The sequence below is a fragment of the Neolamprologus multifasciatus genome, chromosome 3 (assembly GCF_963576455.1).
Source record: "Neolamprologus multifasciatus chromosome 3, fNeoMul1.2, whole genome shotgun sequence".
Classification (NCBI taxonomy): domain Eukaryota; kingdom Metazoa; phylum Chordata; class Actinopteri; order Cichliformes; family Cichlidae; genus Neolamprologus; species Neolamprologus multifasciatus.
In genome coordinates this window covers 47626628-47646480 of record NC_140441.1, presented here as the reverse complement: position 1 = coordinate 47646480, position 19853 = coordinate 47626628, and the positions used below count along the sequence as shown (strand labels likewise).

The 19853-nt window shown below is 40.9% G+C and overlaps 2 pseudogenes across 2 annotated transcripts in view; one reads left to right on the top strand and one right to left on the bottom strand.

The window, feature by feature from the left end:
- Positions 1 to 11095, top strand: part of LOC146523734 (NACHT, LRR and PYD domains-containing protein 12-like) — an 81145-nt pseudogene extending 70050 nt beyond the window's left edge. Inside the window, exons 10-12 of the transcript XR_014873085.1 lie at positions 5744 to 5920; positions 8400 to 8576; positions 10948 to 11095. The product of XR_014873085.1 is annotated as an NACHT, LRR and PYD domains-containing protein 12-like (transcript). The remainder of the gene's footprint in view (positions 1 to 5743; positions 5921 to 8399; positions 8577 to 10947) is intronic.
- Positions 1912 to 4262, bottom strand: LOC146523735 (zinc finger BED domain-containing protein 4-like; annotated as a pseudogene). Its single transcript, XR_014873090.1, has 2 exons — positions 3592 to 4262; positions 1912 to 3030 (listed from the first exon to the last, which is right to left on the bottom strand). The product of XR_014873090.1 is annotated as a zinc finger BED domain-containing protein 4-like (transcript).
- Positions 11096 to 19853: the final 8758 nt, after the last annotated feature.

The following is a 19853-nucleotide window of genomic DNA, read 5'->3' as shown; positions in this document are numbered from 1 at the left end:
AGGATCTTCATGGTAAAGTCTGTTTTCTTCTTCTCTGGTTTAGTCCATTGACTGCAGCAGAACAATGTTCACATTTCAAACCTTCAAAGAAGAAGAATAATCCTCCACTGGATAATTCACTGTGAAACTCTCCAACTCTTCATTCCACCTTAAAGTCTGTCTGACACTGAAATCCAAAGCAAAATGTGAGTTTGCTTTACAGACAGCAGTCCAACACAAACATACACACATCATCCAAAACACAGTCCAACATCCAAATCTCCTCCACTGCCAGCATGAATGATGGGAAAGAGAAGGAGGAACACTCTGACATTCAGGGTTAGAATGAGTTTCATAAAGCAGACTGTGAAGATCAAAGCTGCATTAGAAAGCTTACATGAATGAATGAGTGGACAGAAGTGGACAGAGATCATCTGAAGCACTTCAAAGGGTTTAAATCAGCACATTTCTCTTTATTCTTTATCAACTGTTAGTTTCTCTCAGGTTTCTGTGGAATGAAGCTAACAGCAGGCTAATAAGATGCTGACCAAAAAAACAAAAGACAAAAAAATGGAAAAACAACGGAAACAATAGCCATGCATAGTGTTAAGGGTTCAAATATTGAGGATGAAGTACACAACAACACCAATTCCAGAAAGGTCAAGTCAAACAATGATTTATTGAAAAACACGCATGGGGAGATGCACTCTGCAAAACATCAGCTGTAGATCTCCGCCCAAAAATACACCCGCAGTTGTTTTTATAGCATCAGGGAATGTTTTCTGATGCCCCCTCCTGCGTCACAGCAGATACATCACATCTACATCACAAATGTCTGTTGACGACCTGTGACACAGTCAGAAAAGAACATTCTCTTCATCTCGAAGCCAGGTGCTTCCTGTTCATCTTCTGACTCTCGCTTATCTCTGGAACATCAGGCTTACGTTCTGCAACAAACTATCACATATGCAGGCACAAAAATGCAGCTACAAGCAAAATATGTCTGAACTCTTACCTAGACCTAAGTTCACCTACTCTGCATGTGTGTATGTGTACGTGTCACAACCTCAACTGCACTGTCTCACCTCTCACCAAACAGAAGCTCTCTGTAATATATGTAATAACCTAACTGAAAGTATATATGTAACATATTGAATAAATACTTTAATCAAATGGCACTACTTAAAGCTTAATAAAAGATATAAACAAATAAAAGATAATAATGAATAACCTGGTTATTCAAATAGCATCATCCAAACAGCTCCTCAAAATAACAATCAAAAATGCACACTTTACAGAGGAAACAGAGACATTTTAAAAGTATACTTCCTGACTTATTCTCAGTCATCTGTTACCAAGAAAACTCAAACACAGCAGGTTGCTGAATACACTCAGGCCTTTGCTCAGCTACTATTCTACTGTAATATTCTTAGTTTCACTTTCCGGATGCAAAAGCATGCTCTGCGAACCTGCAGTTACCTGTCAAGACTTTTAGGCCCAGACTATACTCAGAGTTGGGCCTTTTTTATATGACCCAATATAATCAGCATATAAGCATTTAAGATTATAAATTTAACTCAACAGTTTAAAGTGGTTATCACTGCACCTGTAATAAAGGCTAATTGGGTGCCAATATATTTAAACCTCTGAATGCAATATCAATACTGTAGATTATGTTATTAATGCAATGGTAATGATGATGATTATGAACAATAGCAGTAAAATATTTCCCTCATATCAACAATAGTAGTGATAAAAAAAAAGGAGAAAGACAACCCCTAAAACCCCCCCTTCCCTCCCCCCAAAAAACGATCCTGCGATCCATCAAAAAAGAAAACTGGGTCTCGTGAAACAAGACAGAGCAAGAGTCACTGACAGAGAGGCAAAAAGAAAAGAAAAGAGAAACAAAAATTCCCCTCCAAACTCCCGCATGACACCGAAAAACCCAGCCAACCTCATTTATATTTCTAAGTTGAACTCGTTTTACTTTATAAAGTCCGTAAGAAAAGACAAATAAGAAGGGAGGGGACAATAGAGTTATTCCTTAATAAATGCACAACTTCCAGTTCCAATACACCTTAGCATGGGCTGGGTATTAGGGATGCACCGATACCACTTTTTTGGAAACGAGTACGAGTAGGAGTACTTGCATTTCAGTACTCGCCGATACCGATACCGAGTACTTAGTAAAAACATGATTTAAATTTACAGGTAACAGCTTTAGTCCTATAATTTAACAAACAAAACAAAACAAGGGACTAGTTTGGAATTAAGAACATTTATTTAAAATGAAAACCATGTTGTATGCAACATATTACAGAATAAATAATTATGAAAAAAAAATGTAAACAGTGTCAGTGCAACTCAAGTATTGTTTTCAGTTTATTGTAAACTCTGCCGCTTTGGACAACACAAGGGGCATTAATAAACATCTTTGCTATTTAGTGAACAATATTTGAATAAACTAACAACATCCACCAACATAGAACTGTGGCTGTCAGTGCAACTGAGGTAGGTATTAACATCAAGTCTAAGACGACTCACTTAATGAAGAGAAAAAGTGAGTGGCAGGTTTTTTTTAAGAAAAGTAGCTTTTCTGCATTATCAGCAGTCAGACTGTTTCTGTTTTCATCTATGATGTGTGACACTGAGCTAAAAAGCCTTTCACTTTCCACACTGCGACATGGGGCTGAGAGGTATTTAAGGGCTATTTTAGCCAAAGTGGGGAACCTGATTTTGTTGACACCCCAGTACTTAAGAGGACTGTCTTCACGAGGGCTTGGGGCTTCTCCGAGGTATGTGTCGAGCTCAATGGCAGCACCTGCTGCCAGCGGCTGTGCTGCCTGGGGCTGCTCCTTAGCGATTTCGTCAAATACAGTGTCCAGACTGCTGCTAGTGCTGGCCTGGGCCTTGAGGAACAGTTTAGCAGGAGGTTCTGCAGCTTCTGCCCGACTCCCCTCTGCCTCAGCTCTGGACATCATCTGCAGCTCCTGTTTCAGGTGCAGCTTGGCCTCTGGAGCAGTGTTGTTGGAGAAGAAGCGATCTTTATACCTGAACAAAATTCATAAATGTATTAATATGTGGAAAAGTAGGACTGATTTTATGTCTGTGAAGGTTCTCAGTCATCGGGTTTCGGGTGAGTTCATTGAATTTCAATGAACTCACCCGAAACTCTGGCTGATTGTGACCCACACCCAGTTCCACACCTTGGCTCAGGTGATTAGAGGATCATTAGGGGGTCCTTTTGTCCCTCTGTGGGGGGACACTCCCACTAGGTTTATATCTGGGACTCTCCACCATTTGACCTTAGAACTGAAGAAGCTTCTCGGATGAGAGGTGAAACGTCTTCAAGTAACTTAAAGAAGTCCAGACGCTTTTCTTTGCAAGCTCCTTTGACTAGGACTGATTTTAGTTTCCCCTAAACCATTGTGACAAATGCCAGCCATTTGACTTTCTGGTAGTAATAAGGAAAATGTATTTCATATTATATATATATTGCATACATTTGTATTTGTGTATTTTAGTTACAAATATATAATATTTCAGATGTAAAATAATCTTACATTTAGTACTGTAGTTTATCATTGAATACCTATAGCACACAGACTTTACCTTGGGTCGAGTATGGTGGAGATGAAGTACGGTGGGTTGGTCTCGACGTCACTGAAGCGCTTCTTGACAGCTGCCAGTAAGGTTGCGTTCATTGTCTTGACGCCGTGGTCCTCGTCTGTTTCTCTGTTTACAAGTCTCACTAGCACAGTCACAGCTGGGATGACATCAGAGGCTAGTGCGTCGTAGCTGCTCACTTTTTTAGTTGGTTCCTCAAAGGGGGCGAGGATGGCAACAGTCGCCCATTGGTGAGCGGTGAGATAGTCAGGGAGTTCGTGCTCGGACACGCCCAGCACTCGCTTTTGCTCAATGAGGGACTGGAGCATGTAATACGTGCTGTTCCAGCACATCTGTACGTCCTGCTGCAGTCTCTTTATTGGCTGGTTGAGCTGTCCCTGAATGTCCTCGAGGCGGGAGTAGGCTAAGGCGGAATGTTTAAAATGCCCAACTATTTTCCGTCCCACTGCTATAGCATCAGCTATGCTCCTCTGTGCTAATAAGCGTGGGTAAATAAGCGTGGGTAAATAAGCGTGGGTAAACTCTTTGTACTCGTTGTCGTGTTGGGATTTTGGTGCTTGATTAAATTACTTGTGTTAAATGCACTACCTTTTGAACCTCCTCTGGATAATTTTGCTGAGAACAATTTTCAGTCCGCCTTGGTTTTCGCGTCTTCGTTCACTTTGAAATAGTTCCACACGGCTGACTTGTCTCGCTTCGCCTTCTCCCAGCTCTGAGCTGCAGCCGGGGCCTGGGGGCAGGCACTCGGTGCCTGGGGGCGGGCACTCGGGGCCTGGGGGTGGGCACTCGGCGCCTGTGATTAACCCCTTACATGCGGCTCAAACATAGACAGGTCTCAGAGCGTGGAATCGGTCCCCGGTATCGGGGGACTTTTAACGAGTACGAGTACTTTAGAAAATGTGGTATCGAGGCCGATACCAGATACCGGTATCGGTATCGGTGCATCCCTACTGGGTATCCTTAAATTAAGAGTATGCCTAATATTTAAGTGCCATAATAGAACTAATCTTATTCAATCAATTGCTGTCAGTGTACTTCAATTTAACTCAAATTGTCCAAAAAGGCAAGAGCATCTTCAGATTTACGGAAGGAGTAATTTTTCTCTCCGTGAGAAAAGTGTAGTGTAGCAGGATAGCGCATATAAAAGCGCATATTTTTCTGGATAAGTTTTTGGCACACTCCGTTAAATGCACGTCACATCTCTTTTACTCCTGTTGCCAAATCTTGTCGAATATGAATGATCTGTCCATCATAAGTCAGGGGGGCATTATCTTTAGCTGCAGTGAGGATCCTAATCTTGTCTACCGGATTATGCACCTTAATAATCATTGCACGAGGGGGATTAGGTCTTGATAATCCAATGGACCGATGTGCTCTGTCGATTTTGATCTTCCCCTGTGAGTTTGAAAACTCAGCAAAGTCGGTAGCCAGCCTTCGAGGAATTTCACCGGTTCACGACCTTCAGTGCCTTCCTTTAAGTTCAGAATTACAATGTTGTCTCTTCGGCTCCGGCCCTCCAAGTCTAGACATTTTTCCGTAAGAATATTCACTTTAGTCTCCATATCAGCCAGTCTAGTTTCCATACCTGACAGGGAGTCTTCTGCAGTTGATATGCGATTCTCAGTGTAAGAGATCCGTTGAGAATTTAATTCCAGTTGTACTGATATATTTTTTAGTGATAATGAGAGCTCGTCAAATTTATTCTCCATCATAGTAGATATTTTGTCCAGGACTGTCTATGATATTTCTGCAGCGAGCGCATCGGCATCCACAGGTGTACTTGGAAGGGTAGCTGTGCTCGTCGAATTACCCTCTTTCGCTTCTGACTCTTGGAGATTTGTTGGATGCAGATTTTCCAGCTCTTGTAGGAGGCATTTTAACAGACTCTTGTTTAAAGTTTTTATCCCTCAAGGTTGTGCAGAACGTATCGATAATAAAGCAAGATATACTCAGTGGCGGCGGGAGTTCAGGAAAGACCTCCGCTCAGTCTGACAGCATCACATGACCTCTCCGGAGTTTCCATTTTCTAAACTTCTACATTCTGAACCTTCTTCAGCTCTGAACAGATGATGAAACACTGAATGATTTCAAGCTCACACTTTGTCTAATAAACTTACATCTTTTATTCTTTATACAGATTGAGGAGCTGTGGTTTGTCAGAGATCAGCTGTGATTATCTGGCAGCAGCACTGAAGTCCAACCCCTCCCATCTGAGAGAGCTGGACCTGAGCTCCAACAACAAGCTGCAGGATTCAGGAGTGAAGCATCTGTGTTGTTTCCTGGAGAGTCCAGGATGTGGACTTGAAACTCTGGGGTCAGTCAGCATGTTTTAGTTGTGCTGAGATGAATATGATGTGAAAGTTGTGCTGACACTAAACTGCAGACATCAGGCTGATATTATACTGATCCACACTGAGGATCTTCATGGTAAAGTCTGTTTTCTTCTTCTCTGGTTTAGTCCATTGACTGCAGCAGAACAATTTTCACATTTCAAACAGTGATACTCAACGTATGGCCCGCGGCCCACACACGGCCTACCCACCTTTCCTTTATTCAGAGAGAGGGGACCCTGATTAACTGTGTAGTGTTCTTCCTCACAGTTCTAAGTATCAGACACAACAATAAATAATCCACAGCTGACTGTCTTTAGCAGGTCAAAGGTCACGGCACACAGCAGACAGTGGGAAATATTATAATTCTGATCATTTATCAGCACATATCCATATGTATAAAAACAAAGCTGACACTGTGAGACTTGATCAGAGGTGTGATCATCACAGCAGAGGCCTTTGTGTCAAAGTCACTGAGGATCAAACAGAAACACATGAAGCAGATTTTCCTGTTCTGGCTTTTTATAGCAGATAACCTTCAAAATATTCTGCAGTCGATCAAAAACTGAAGCAAACCATGAATCAACATGTGAACATGACCTGATGCTGCTGAAGTGAAGCAAAGTTACAGAGGTTTGATTACAGACACAGCTGAGAGTTTGTAATCTGTCATCATTTTAAAAGGTTTAAATTTCTTCAGTATTGAACAGCAGAAATGAGGCTTTGTTTTCAGAGGCCGACAGCAGTGAACACAACAGCAGACTGGTGCGTAATAAGCAGTGAATAATGCATAAAACAGATTTTTGAAGGTAAACTGTTCTTGAAGTACACTGAGAGAGAGAGAGAGCTGTGCAGGAAGTAAACGTCAAAGTCAGAGAGAATTCATGACGATGTTCATCAAACGTAAAGCGTAGTTTGGATCTTCTTTTGCTGCTGGTTCAGTCAGTTTTGGTTGGAGACAGATGAAACCTGCAGCTTCAGGATCTGTGAGCTGTCCACTTTCAGCCCCGACGGCGTGTCCGTGTACATGCCGTGGAGTGAACGATCCACGCTCTGTGTTTCCATCTTTGTGTGTTTAGCTGCTCTCATTTACTGTTTTATGTGTTTGCTTGTTGTTGAAATACTTTTGGGAGCTTTAACCTGAGATTCTGGCAAAATACATTTATATTAAAAATCGATTCAGGATTGAATGAATCAACATCGCTTTATTCAAATTAAAATCATTTAAATAGGAAAATCCATTTTTTTACACCCGCCTCTAATGCTGGGTAATGTCAGCAGGTCCATGTGCAGCTGGCTGTGAGGCTCAGGGAGCGTCTACAAAGTGCAACACTGAAAGAACATCATCCATAAATATTGAGTAATAACTGGACTCTCATACAGCGAGACTCAAATGCCTTTAAACATCAGCTTATCCTGCTGATCCAAGTCCAACACTGAGTTTGTAAAAACATGTTTGTCAATCATTTTGTTTGGTTTCTGAGGAAAATGATTCAATAACTTGCTGCTAATACACAACATTTCATCATATTTCCTCATAACCCTCTTTTGTCTGACCATTTGATCCCATTTGAATTTGCAATAAAGGATCCACAGAGTTTGGTGACAATAATGACAGTAGATGTTTGTGTGAAAGTGCTGGAAGCAAAGTAGTGTGTGATGTTCTTTCAGTGTTGCACTTTGTAGACGGTCCCTGAGCACTGGTCTCACAGCCAGCTGCACATAGAGACCAGTGGTGTTAGTCCAGGTCAGAAGATGACTTGTTGGAATGAAAATGAGCTTGTAGTTCATTTCAGTTGTAGTGGTGGCTGTAGCTCCGGAGGTAGAGCAGGTCACCTACTGATCGGAAGGTATGTGGTTCGATCCTTGGCTCCTCCAGTCTGCATGTCAAGTATCCTTGGGCAAGATACTAACCCCAAGTTGCTCTCCGATGCATCCATCGGAGTATGAATGCGTGTGAATGTAGTTAAAATAGCACTAAGTATAGATAAAGTGCTTGTGAGAATGGGTGTGATTAGGTGAATGTGGCATGTTGTATAGAGCGCTTTGAGTGCTCCGAGAGAGTAGAAAAGGGCTATATAAGAATCAGTCCATTTACCATTTTAGTTTGTCTGCTTTAATAATGTGACTTGAAAAAGGTGTTGGACTTCAAATATGTCCATTTCTTTTACACTTCACCTGTAAAAGTGAAGCCTTGTGGTTCCTGGAAGGAAAAACAGGACTTTTTCAAGTCTTTGTCCTGTTTTTATGATAAATGTACGACTTTAATGTGAAACATTCAGAGTTTTTTCTCTTGTTGTGTTTGTTTGAAGCTGCTTCCTGTTGGCTTCAGCTGTTTGGAGTTTTCATTTTCTAAACTTCTACATTCTGAACCTTCTTCAGCTCTGAACAGATGATGAAACACTGAATGATTTCAAGCTCACACTTTGTCTAATAAACTTACATCTTTCATTCTTTATATAGATTGATGAACTGTGGTTTGTCAGAGATCAGCTGTGATTATCTGGCAGCAACGCTGAAGTCCAACCCCTCCCATCTGAGAGAGCTGGAGCTGAGTGAGAACTACAAGCTGCAGGATTCAGGAGTGAAGCATCTGTGTGGTTTTCTGGAGAGTCCAGGATGTGGACTTGAAACTCTGAGGTCAGTCAGCATGTTTTAGTTGTGCTGAGATGAATATGATGTGAAAGTTGTGCTGACACTAAACTGCAGACATCAGGCTGATATTATACTGATCCACACTGAGGATCTTCATGGTAAAGTCTGTTTTCTTCTTCTCTGGTTTAGTCCATTGACTGCAGCAGAACAATTTTCACATTTCAAACCTTCAAAGAAGAAGAAAAATCCTCCACTGGATAATTCACTGTGAAACTCTCCAACTCTTCATTCCACCTTAAAGTCTGTCTGACACTGAAATCCAAAGCAAAATGTGTGTTTGCTTTACAGACAGCAGTCCAACACAAACATACACACATCATCCAAAACACAGTCCAACATCCAAATCTCCTCCACTGCCAGCATGAATGATGGGAAAGAGAAGGAGGAACACTCTGACATTCAGGGTTAGAATGAGTTTCATAAAGCAGACTGTGAAGATCAAAGCTGCATTAGAAAGCTTACATGAATGAATGAGTGGACAGAAGTGGACAGAGATCATCTGAAGCACTTCAAAGGCTTTAAATCAGCACATTTCTCTTTATTCTTTATCAACTCTGTTAGTTTCTCTCAGGTTTCTGTGGAATGAAGCTAACAGCAGGCTAATAAGATGCTGACCAATAGGTTTCTATTAAAGGTTGTAATTTGTATATGAAAAAGTGCTTTGGCTCAGCAGGGATCAGCTTACAGGTAGAATACAGCTGCTGGATGGGATTAGCATGTCATAGCTATCTACCAAACTGCTAACTAGGGAATTTCAGGCCATCTATGGATCATTTTTGTTAACTGTTTATTCAGCTTAGGCTCACAGGGCTGCAGCCTGTGCCCTAGCTGTCATAGGGCAAGAGGCGTGGTCCACCTGCACAGGTGAGCAGTCCATCACAGGGCCAACAGAGAGAGACAGAGAAGCACTCTCTCACATCCACACCTTCAGCCAATTTAGAAGCACCGATGAACCTAAGCAGCATTTCATTGGACTGTGGGAGAACATCCAACCTCCACAGAAAGGCCAAACAGCTTCAACCTTCAACCTTCTTGCTTTAAGGCACTAGTGCTAACCACTTTTCCCCATTTCAGGCCAAATCCTGCATCTTCCTGTTTCTGACTCCAGGCCAGCTCCACTAACACTTTCTCATCAGACACTGCCACCTAGTGGAGGAAGTCTTAGTTCCATTTGAAGATTCAGATTACAGTTAGTTCCTTTACAAAGAGGTGGAGGTGGTGGAGCCACAGCACCATCATCACTGAGTGCCATAGGACACTTAACCTTTGTTTCCATATGCTGGGAACTTCCTGTTTTTTCCAAGGAGGACTGGAAAATGTGTGAAAATCTCCCAGACAGTTTCTCACAGCACACTTCAATCATTTCCCTCCCACAGCATCAGGACCAGGGCTTTTTCTCTCTTTGGTCCCACTAAGAGATTTCCACACAAACACCTCATCAGTGGGACTCTCAGAGCTACCAGCCCTTTGCTACAATCACAAAGCTCTTCATTGAAATCAATGATATCAAAGCTGGAATCAAATGAGTCCAAGTCTTCTGCTGATTCAGCATCACATTCATCTTTGCTCCTTGTTCTACATCCCCACCATGGACTTCATTCCTTTCCAAGCCAGCCTTGAGTGTCCTTTATTCAGCTCATCCTCTGCTTTACTTTTACACCTGATTTTAGCTGCTTTATCTCTCTTTCAACAAGTTTCTGTGCCTCAATCTTTTTCTTCTCTCCCTCATAACAAGACAGCTTCTTCTGCCTGAGAACATGTTGGAGTGATTTACTAATCCAGGGCTGCTTATTGGGGAAAATACTTCCTGTTTTCAAAGTAGTCCCCATTTTTCCCAGAACGAAATGTAAGTAGAAATTGATGATCTAAGTGAGAACATGAGCCTTTAAAAAGTCCCAGTGGGTGCAGTCAAAGCAGTCCCTCAGTCCCAGTATAGAGTCTTTTGTCCAGACTGGAACAACTGTGTGCCCAGTTTGAGCTCTCTTCAGTCCTGTGACCTGACAGACCCAGAGGGGCCATTACATCACATTTAGAAGCTCCCCTAATGGAGCCACAACACATGTCCAACACTTAGTCTGTCTTGTTGGACCAACTGGAAGAAATGATTCAAGGACTTAGTCACAGAACAGAGATTCAAATCTCCAAAATCCAACTGGCTGCATCAGGACATACAGTCTGAAACTCTGCACAGTTTCCTGTTTGAAGCTGCTTCCTGTTGGCTTCAACTGTTTGGAGTTTCCATTTTCTAAACTTCTACATTCTGAACCTTCTTCAGCTCTGAACAGATGATGAAACACTGAATGATTTCAAGCTCACACTTTGTCTAATAAACTTACATCTTTCATTCTTTATACAGATTGAGTCTCTGTTGTTTGTCAGAGATCAGCTGTGATTATCTGGCAGCAGCGCTGAAGTCCAACCCCTCCCATCTGAGAGAGCTGGACCTGAGAGGAAACTACCTGAAGGATCCAGATGTGAAGCAGCTGTCTGATCTTCAGCAGAGTCCAGACTACAGACTGAAGTCTCTGGGGTCAGTAGAGTGTTGGAGTGAGTGGGTGGTGCTGTCAGCAGTATTGTGCTAAACACAGTCAGTATGAAACAAAGATCCAGTGTTTCCTGTAAAGCTGCAGCTTCTCAGTGAAGCTGTGAGAGGAGAACGGTGACAGGCTACAGGATTGGACACAAACACTTCCTGTTTCTGACCTTTATGGTCACCATAGTAACGGCTGACACGCTCTGATCAAACACTGTCAACAGCCAATCAGCTCTCTGAACAAAGCAGCATGCAGACCAATGACTGCATTCATTTCCAAGTTTAAAGCAGTGAAGAACACAGTCTGTAGGTGAGGAAGAATTTAGTGAGAGCAGATGTTTGGATGGAATTCCTCCAGTTAACAGCTGGAACCGTCCATCTGGATTGTTGGGCTTGTTGTTGGGGTTCCTACAGAGCTCAGAGTGGACACACCAAGGTTCTTCTAATGAATGAAAGTCCAAACTCAAACTAGGAGGGAAAAACATTTTCATCAACTTCAATAAAAATCCAAAGATTAGAAAAAGTGAAGCAACAATGAGTCCTAGTACAGTCCCAGCACTGAAGTCCCTGCTGCTCTTTATACTGGATGTGCTGCATCACTGACTGACAGCTGATGAAGAGTCTCTGGAAACACTCGTTTATCTCCTCTGCTCTTCCTTCTTCTCTCTGCAGGTGGAGGTGGTGATTGTAAACAGGACGGTGTGTGTGCTGAGAGAGGAGGAGCTGTGTCCTGATGATCCAGAGAGGTTGAAGCAGCAGCAGCTTGTGTGTAGAGACGCTCTGACTGGGCCATGTTACTGGGAGGTGGAGAGGAGAGCTTCATCCAGCAGTGACTGACAGAGGAATGAGAAGAAGTGCAGATGACTGTCAGTGCTGCAGAGTGAACTGCTCTGAGAACAGCTCCACTGTCAGACACAATGTAGAGTCCAGCATCATCCCTGTGTGTCCCTCTGGATCTGACAGAGGATCATCAGTGTATCTGGACTGCTCTGCTGCTGCTCTGTCCTTCTACAGTCTCTGCACAGTCTCTGTCTGACTCTGGCTTCAGACCCTCCTGGATCAAACTCTTCTGTTTTCACTCTCCTGTTGCTTTTTCATATATTTCCACAACATTAATATTGATCCCACCTGTCTCACTTGTTTCATGCTTTTATACATAATAACAGGACACGTGTGATCTGAGCGCTGCTGTGGTTGCTGTGCTGCATGTCTTCATTTAGATAACAGAGACATCTAGTGGTTCAGAGGGAGAACTGCAGGAGGTGGAGCTGTGTTTTAGCATGGAAAACTTTTTATCTTTTAGGCGCAGATACAAATATAACAATTATCAGTGTAAGCTACAAAAGGTCAAATCAGTTAGCAGAGTGATGTAAGAATAGAAACATAACAGTGAATCTGGACATGTATACAGATGGAAGCAAACAAACAGGATGTAACACTACATTAAAGCCACAAATGGGAATTCAATTTCAATTCAATTTTATTTATATAGCGCCAAATCACAACAAATGTCGCCTCAAGGCGCTTAAGACGGGAAGAAAGGGAAGAAAACAAAGCCAAAGGAAAATATATTTGATCTCAGGAATCCAAATCAGATGCTTTAGAGCAGGGGTCGGCAACCCTGGGCACGCGTGTCACAGCTGGCACGTGAAGGGTTAACTGATGGCACGACCATAGCTGGACTGGCCATCGGGCATACCGATGGTGATTTTTCGTTTTCAATGTGCCTATGATTTTTTTTTTTTTTTTTTGTAACGGTATAACGATGGAAGGTGGTGGATTGGCCGGATGCTGGTCGATGTGTAAAAATAAGTCAGTTGTTTGGTGGTGGCCATGGCGGAGTTTCCACAGAGGCAGCAGTTGGATGAGGGAAAGGGGAGGCAGGAGGAGCAGAGACTCGAGGCAGCCGCCGGTCCGAGTGTCAGGTGAACTGAACTTCAGGTAAGAAGTTATGACCTGCAGTCAATCTGGGTCAGATATAAACCAAGTTTAGGTGGAGTTTATTTTCCTTGTGCTGTTTACAGTCAGTTACAATAACTCGTACTGTGTACTAGCTAGCATGACGGAGTTTCTATACAGCTGGGTGGTGCTATGACATTACTGAGAGTGAACTTTACAGTGGCTTGCAAAAGTTTTCGGCCCCCTGGAACTTTCCCACATTTTGTCACATTACAGCCACAAACATGAATCAATTTTATTAGAATTCCACGTGAAAGACCAACACAAAGTGGTGCACACATGAGAAGTGGAACAAAAATCATACATGATTCCAAACATTTATTACAAATAAATAACTGCAAAGTGGGGTGTGTGTAATTATTCTGTCATGGAAAAACACACTGCCATCAACTTCTGTTTTGTTTTTGTCAAAATCACTGTAATATAATCACTGTACCTTTATATACATGTGACTTATATTAATGCTGCTGCCCTCTTGTGGCTAAAGTGTAATTATGTTGTTGTTATTATGGAAAACATTTGAGAGTAACATGCCAAATGAGTCAGCACTTTGGCTTTAACTTAAGAAATCCTCATTTTTATGTCATCAGTTATAGTTGCATGTATTCATTATCATAATTTAACCTTTAATATTGATTTCTTAAATTGGTTTTATGTGAACTAGCAATAATTTTATGGTTGTATTAAATAAATACATCACTAACGAATTAACTATTTCAGTAATTCATCGAAAAATGTACATAATCAATTAAAGAAATATATTAATAATGAATTATCCATTAATTTCATTTCAAATGTTTCATTATTTGTTTATATACAATTCAAATTAGTTAATTACATATTTAATCAATTATTGGTTTGTTTTCTATTTTAATTATTTTACTGACACATTTAATGAATTATTTAATGATGTATTTATTTAATTCACGTTGCTACTCCTGTTCCTGCATCGGTGTTCATAAATACATTTTATTTGTCAGCTTCACCCATCAAAGTCAGGGGGCGGGGTTAATGCTGATCAAGTCAAAACCATTGCTTTGGTCTGGTGGGCGTTCTTTTAGTGGGCTTTTCTGTCACGGCCTGCGTGGCAGGCTATGATGAGGGGAAGGAGGACCCAAATGCTGGACTCTTTGATGAGGTCAGTGCATTTATTTACAGTGATGCAAAATAATCCAAACAACAGACAATTTTGTTTTTTTTTTCTTTAGAAAGAAAATCAAATGTGGTCAGTTGTTCCCTCTTCTCTTACTTTGTGATGTTTTTTGTAATGTTACTGAATCTTCTGTCGTATGGACTGGTTTTTATATAGCACTTTTCTACTCTTCTGAGCACTCAAAGCACTAATGGAGGAGAGCAGCTGGTTCTGGTCATGTTTTAATGACCTGGGCGCTTGGAGGGCTTTGTTTCCTGAGGGACAGCAGGGATGAGGAGCAGGGAGATTGTGATCATGTTGCCCTGCGTGGGAGCTGTGTCGCTTTGTTTCTGTTTGATTACTGTACACACTGTATGGCTACAGTTATTGGCCATCTCCATTCAGTGCTAAGTCCGGTGAGCAGTGACCTATAATTATGCTGTTATGGCACCACTCCTGAAGTACATAAGCACAGAGACCACCGCCCCTTCACTTACTGGACTCTTTGTTACACTCCTGGCTCGGATTGACTGGTTTTTCATCTTTTCATCACAATCCAGTTCTACCTAATGTGTGTTGTTGTCGTCATAGCAACGTGTCGAGCGTCCTGCGATGTAATTAATATGAGACACGAGCGCTACAAAAAAGGTGGACATCGACCAGCTGCTCAATCGTGATCCCTGAGGTTGACAAAAAGCCATACTTTTTGTCAACCTCAGGGATCACGGGCGGACAGTTACTTATAAAGTACCAGGTATCAGGTACCATGACCTAATGGAAAACCCTGAAAATACTTTTTTAAGAACAACATGCTGTGGAGTGTCTGATGGTCTTCTAATCCCGGGTGGGATACTGTGGATCCAATCCGAAGTAAAGTCCAGGTTCAGACTGAGGCCAATGTCTATCAGTTCCTGGTGACTTAAAGTAATTAGTGCGTTGCAGAAGGACACAACAACATTTTGTAATTTTAAAGTCTTACTCTTTACTGGAAGCATTAAATGACTTTGGTCAGAAGCACATCGATGGTTTATTATCCCCTATGTGCTGATGTTTAGTTATATCTGTGGATAGGCTTTGTTGGTTATTACAAGGTCTGGGCAAACACACAAACATGATTGGACTTTTGCCCTCAGAGCTCTCTGATCTTTCCCTTCCTGGGAGGCGTTCTCACTTGATATTGGCTCTCTGCAGTAGAGTATCACTGTTCCTTTTACAACACATAGTGGTATTTTTGTGAACTAACACCTTATTTTATCGGTCTAATCTTCATGGGTTTTATCTTGTTCGATCACCTGCTTTTTCACAGTATTCATTCACGTTGTCTGTAGCTGGATTTACCAGCTTAGCTTAGCTCGTAGCCAACTCACTAGCAGCAAGGCACCTTCACCTGTCCCTTCTGTACTTTCCTGCTCAGTGGTCCAAAGGTTTAGTTATGCACAGCTACTTTCAATACCACTGACATTTAGACTCTTTGTCCAATTGATCATCGAATTAACTTCAAGAATTACTTTCACTAATCCAAGGGTTCAGTTGAGGAGTTGAGGAAGTAATTTAGCCATTTAAATCAGCTGTGCTGGATCAAGAACATCTAAAACCTGCAGCACACCGACCCTCGAGGCCTGGCGTTGGACACCCCTGCTCTAAAACATGACCATATCTTTTAGACCCCATTCCTAAAAGACTGCTCAAAGACGTCCCACCTTTCATTGATGCATAAGTGTTAAATTTGATCAACCTATTCATTGGCTACATACCACAAGCCTTCAAGCTGACAATAGTTAAATCACTACTTAAAACCCATCGCTTGACCCAGCTGTCTTAGCTAATTACAGTATAAGCCAATCTCCAACCTTCCTTTACATGAAGCCAGAAGACAAGAATTAGCTACACTACAGCAATGTCTTAAAGACAAAAAGACCTGGATGACCTCTGCTTCTACATTCAGATAAAACTGAGAAATCGAGGAGGATGAGGATGATGATTTATTTTTCACTTGCAGTTGCCTGCAGCAAAATTGGACCTCTTCCAGCCATACATACATCACACAAACGTCACATTAGTGAGACAGGTCAGAACACGTAGCGTAAAGAAAAAAACTTCTTCTTTTTGCGTTATCAATTGATCCATTGGTGATTAAGCTGCGAGCTGACAATTGCATTAAGGGCATCTTCAGAGCTGACCAGGAGCACAAAATATCCTTATATGCTGACGTTCTCCTGCTGTATATGCCAGAGCCTTTATGATCTCTTCCCGTGCTCTCGCTATTTTTGAATGTTTTGGCAAACTTTCAGGTTACAAGTTGAACCTGCATAATAGTGAACTTCTCTGTGTCAACTCTGTAGCCAGGAAGGTTTCATTTTCAGATTTTCAATTTAAAGTTAAATCAGAGTATGTGACCTATCGGGGGTTAAGGCTACCCACTCATACAAAGGTCTTTATGAAAGAAACGTTGTCGCGCTGCTTGAGAATACTGAGACCGATCTTCAGAGATGGACCAGTTTACCACTGTCATTAACTGGCTGCATCAGTTCTATCAAAATGAACATACGACCCAAGTTCCTTTATTTATTTCAATGTATCCCATGCTACTTACCCAATAAGTATTTTCTAACACTGACTAAGCATATCTCTGCATTTATTTGGAACGGCAAAAGTCCACAAATTCATAAAGATTTCATGCAGAGAACTAGGCCAAACTTTCAGTCTTATTATTGGAAAGCAAATATTTGAAATATGCTGTACTGGATGAGTAGTTTCACTACAGAGACTCCAGTTTGGCTCCAAATTGAGTCATTGAGTCAAACGTGCCTATGAGCGCTGCCATTAGAACTGTACAACTATAAACGTTTTGCCATTTGTTTGAAAGTTGTGTTTTGATCGTGTCCTGTGGATTTTTGAATTTTTGGCCATCAATTTCTGGAGCAAAGACTACTCAAATTGTTGGAACTTTTGGTACAACCCTGTCTGGATTACAACTTTGATACAGGATATTGGACTGGACTAACGGAGTTAATGAGGTACTTGCAGGCTAGCCAACACGTTACCAGGCTAACAGCTGACTGAGGAATCAGCTGACTGAACCTGCTACCAGGGTAACCAGATAAAATGGGGCCGAAGAGGACACCGACAGCTGAGGAAGTCGAGGACATTAAAAAGTCTCTTGACTTCATAATGGAGGAAATTTCTACTATCAGGTTGCAGCAGAAAAATATCATTGAAATTGTGGAGGAGGTAAAGCTCCTCCGCATCCAAAATGCCGAAAAAGATAAAAAGATTGCATACCTGGAAAGTAAGGTCGATCACCTGGAACAATACTCCAGGATAAACGACGTTATTATCACTGGGCTCCGTATTAAACCCCGGTCATACGCTCAGGCGGTGACCGCTGACAGCAATGAGGAACCTGGAGAGCTTGACATTAGCTACACGGAACAACAGGTGGCTGCTTTCCTGCGGTCCAAAGGGATTGCCCTGGACTGTAACTCTGTCGAAGCATGCCACCCTCTTCCCAGGAGGAACGGCAACATACCAGCTATTATATTAAGGTTTGTAAATCGAAAGCACAAGATTACGCTGCTGAAACAAGGAAGAAAATTAAAAGGATCTAATGTCTTTATCAATGAACATCTAACCAAACACAATGCTGAAATAGCCAAAAAAGCGCGACACCTTAAGAAGCTGGGAAAAATCCAAAGCACTTGGACGACAAACTGTAAAATATTCATTAAACTAAACGGATCACCAGAGGAAGCCAAAGTTCTGACCATTAAAAATATGGCGGATCTCGAAAAATATCAGTGAGCAACACGATCTGGACGCCAAACAAGGTAACAGACAACCACACACTCACTTATGACACACACTGGAAGGAAGAACTCAGATACATCTGGAAGAAACAGCTGCATCAGTCAAACAGTTGCAGAATATGATCAATTGGAACTGAAAACATTTAACTATATGGATCACAATACACAGGACTTGGAGACAGACAACAACTTCTTCTCATCTAACAATAACAATTGCTGCTACTATACAAATAAAGACTACAATCAGAGGATTAAAACTGAGAATAAATTATCAATTATCCACTTTAACTGTAGAAGTCTCTATGCTAATTTTAATCATATCAAAGAATATCTTAACCAGTTTTCACATCGATTTAGTGCCATTGCCTTATCAGAAACTTGGATCAATATGGAAAAAGGAACAGACTTTGAACTGGAGGGTTATGAATTCACATTTATAACTAGGCGAAACAAAGGAGGAGGAGGAGTGGCCTTGTATGTGGACAAATCCTTGAAATTTAATGTGGTGGAAAAGATGACGATGGTGATTGATAATGTACTAGAATGTATTACAGTTGAAATTTGTAAAGAAAAAAGTAAAAATGTAATCATTAGCTGTATATACAGAGCTCCAGGTAGTAGTATTGAGACATTTAAAGACTGGATAGAAGAATTTATTGAATTAGCTCACAAAAAAGTTTTCATTTGTGGAGACTTCAATATTGATTTGCTAAACCCAAATAAACATATAACCACTGAGGAATTTATAAACACAATGCACTGTATGAATCTATTTCCTAAAATTACTAGACCTACCAGGATTACATCACATTGTCCAACTCTCATAGACAACATTTTTACAAATGACATTGAAAATAAGACTGTAAGTGGACTCCTGATTAACGATATAAGTGACCATCTTCCAATTTTTACAATCTATGATAGGAATTACAAGATCAATAAAATGGACAGTAAAAAACAGTACAGACGAGTAAGAACAGAAGAAAGAATGAATGCATTTAAAAAAGATTTATTGAAAGAGAACTGGGGTGAAGTATATCAGGAACAGGACGTTAATAGTGCTTATAATGAATTCTTTAGAATATTTACATTACTGTACAATACCAACTGTCCAGTAAAGCAATAAAGTAGGAAACATAAATATATGGACTGTCCATGGATAACAAAAGGTCTGCAAAATGCATGTATAAAGAAAAATGCTCTATATAGAGAGTTCTTAAGAACGAGAACTAAAGATGCTGAAATCAGATACAAAAGATATAAAAATAGGTTAACTAATATACTTAGATTTAGTAAAAAGGAATACTATATGAAGCAATTAGATATAAATAGAAATAATAATAAAAGATTATGGGAAATCCTGAACAGTGTTATAAAACGTGGGACTGGACAAAAGAACTATCCCAAGTATTTCATTTGTAATGACGATGAAGAATACAATATGGATGTTGTGGCAAATAGTCTCAATGAATTCTTTGTAACTGCTGGACCAAATTTAGCAAGAACAATCACTCATCCTGGGAAAGCACAGGAAAAACCGGATACACTGATAGACAGAAATCCATATTCTATGTTTCTCATAGCTGTTGATGAAAGTGGAGTTTTTGAAATTGTCAAAAAATTTAAAAATCAGAAATCTTTGGTTTGTAATGACATTGATATGATAGTGGTTAAAAGAGTCATTGAGGCTATTATAAAACCATTTACATACATCTGTAATTTATCATTTCAAACTGGTCGATTTCCAGACAGAATGAAAATAGCAAAAGTTATACCTCTATACAGATCTGGAAACAAACACCATTTCACAAACTATAGACCTGTCTCTTTAC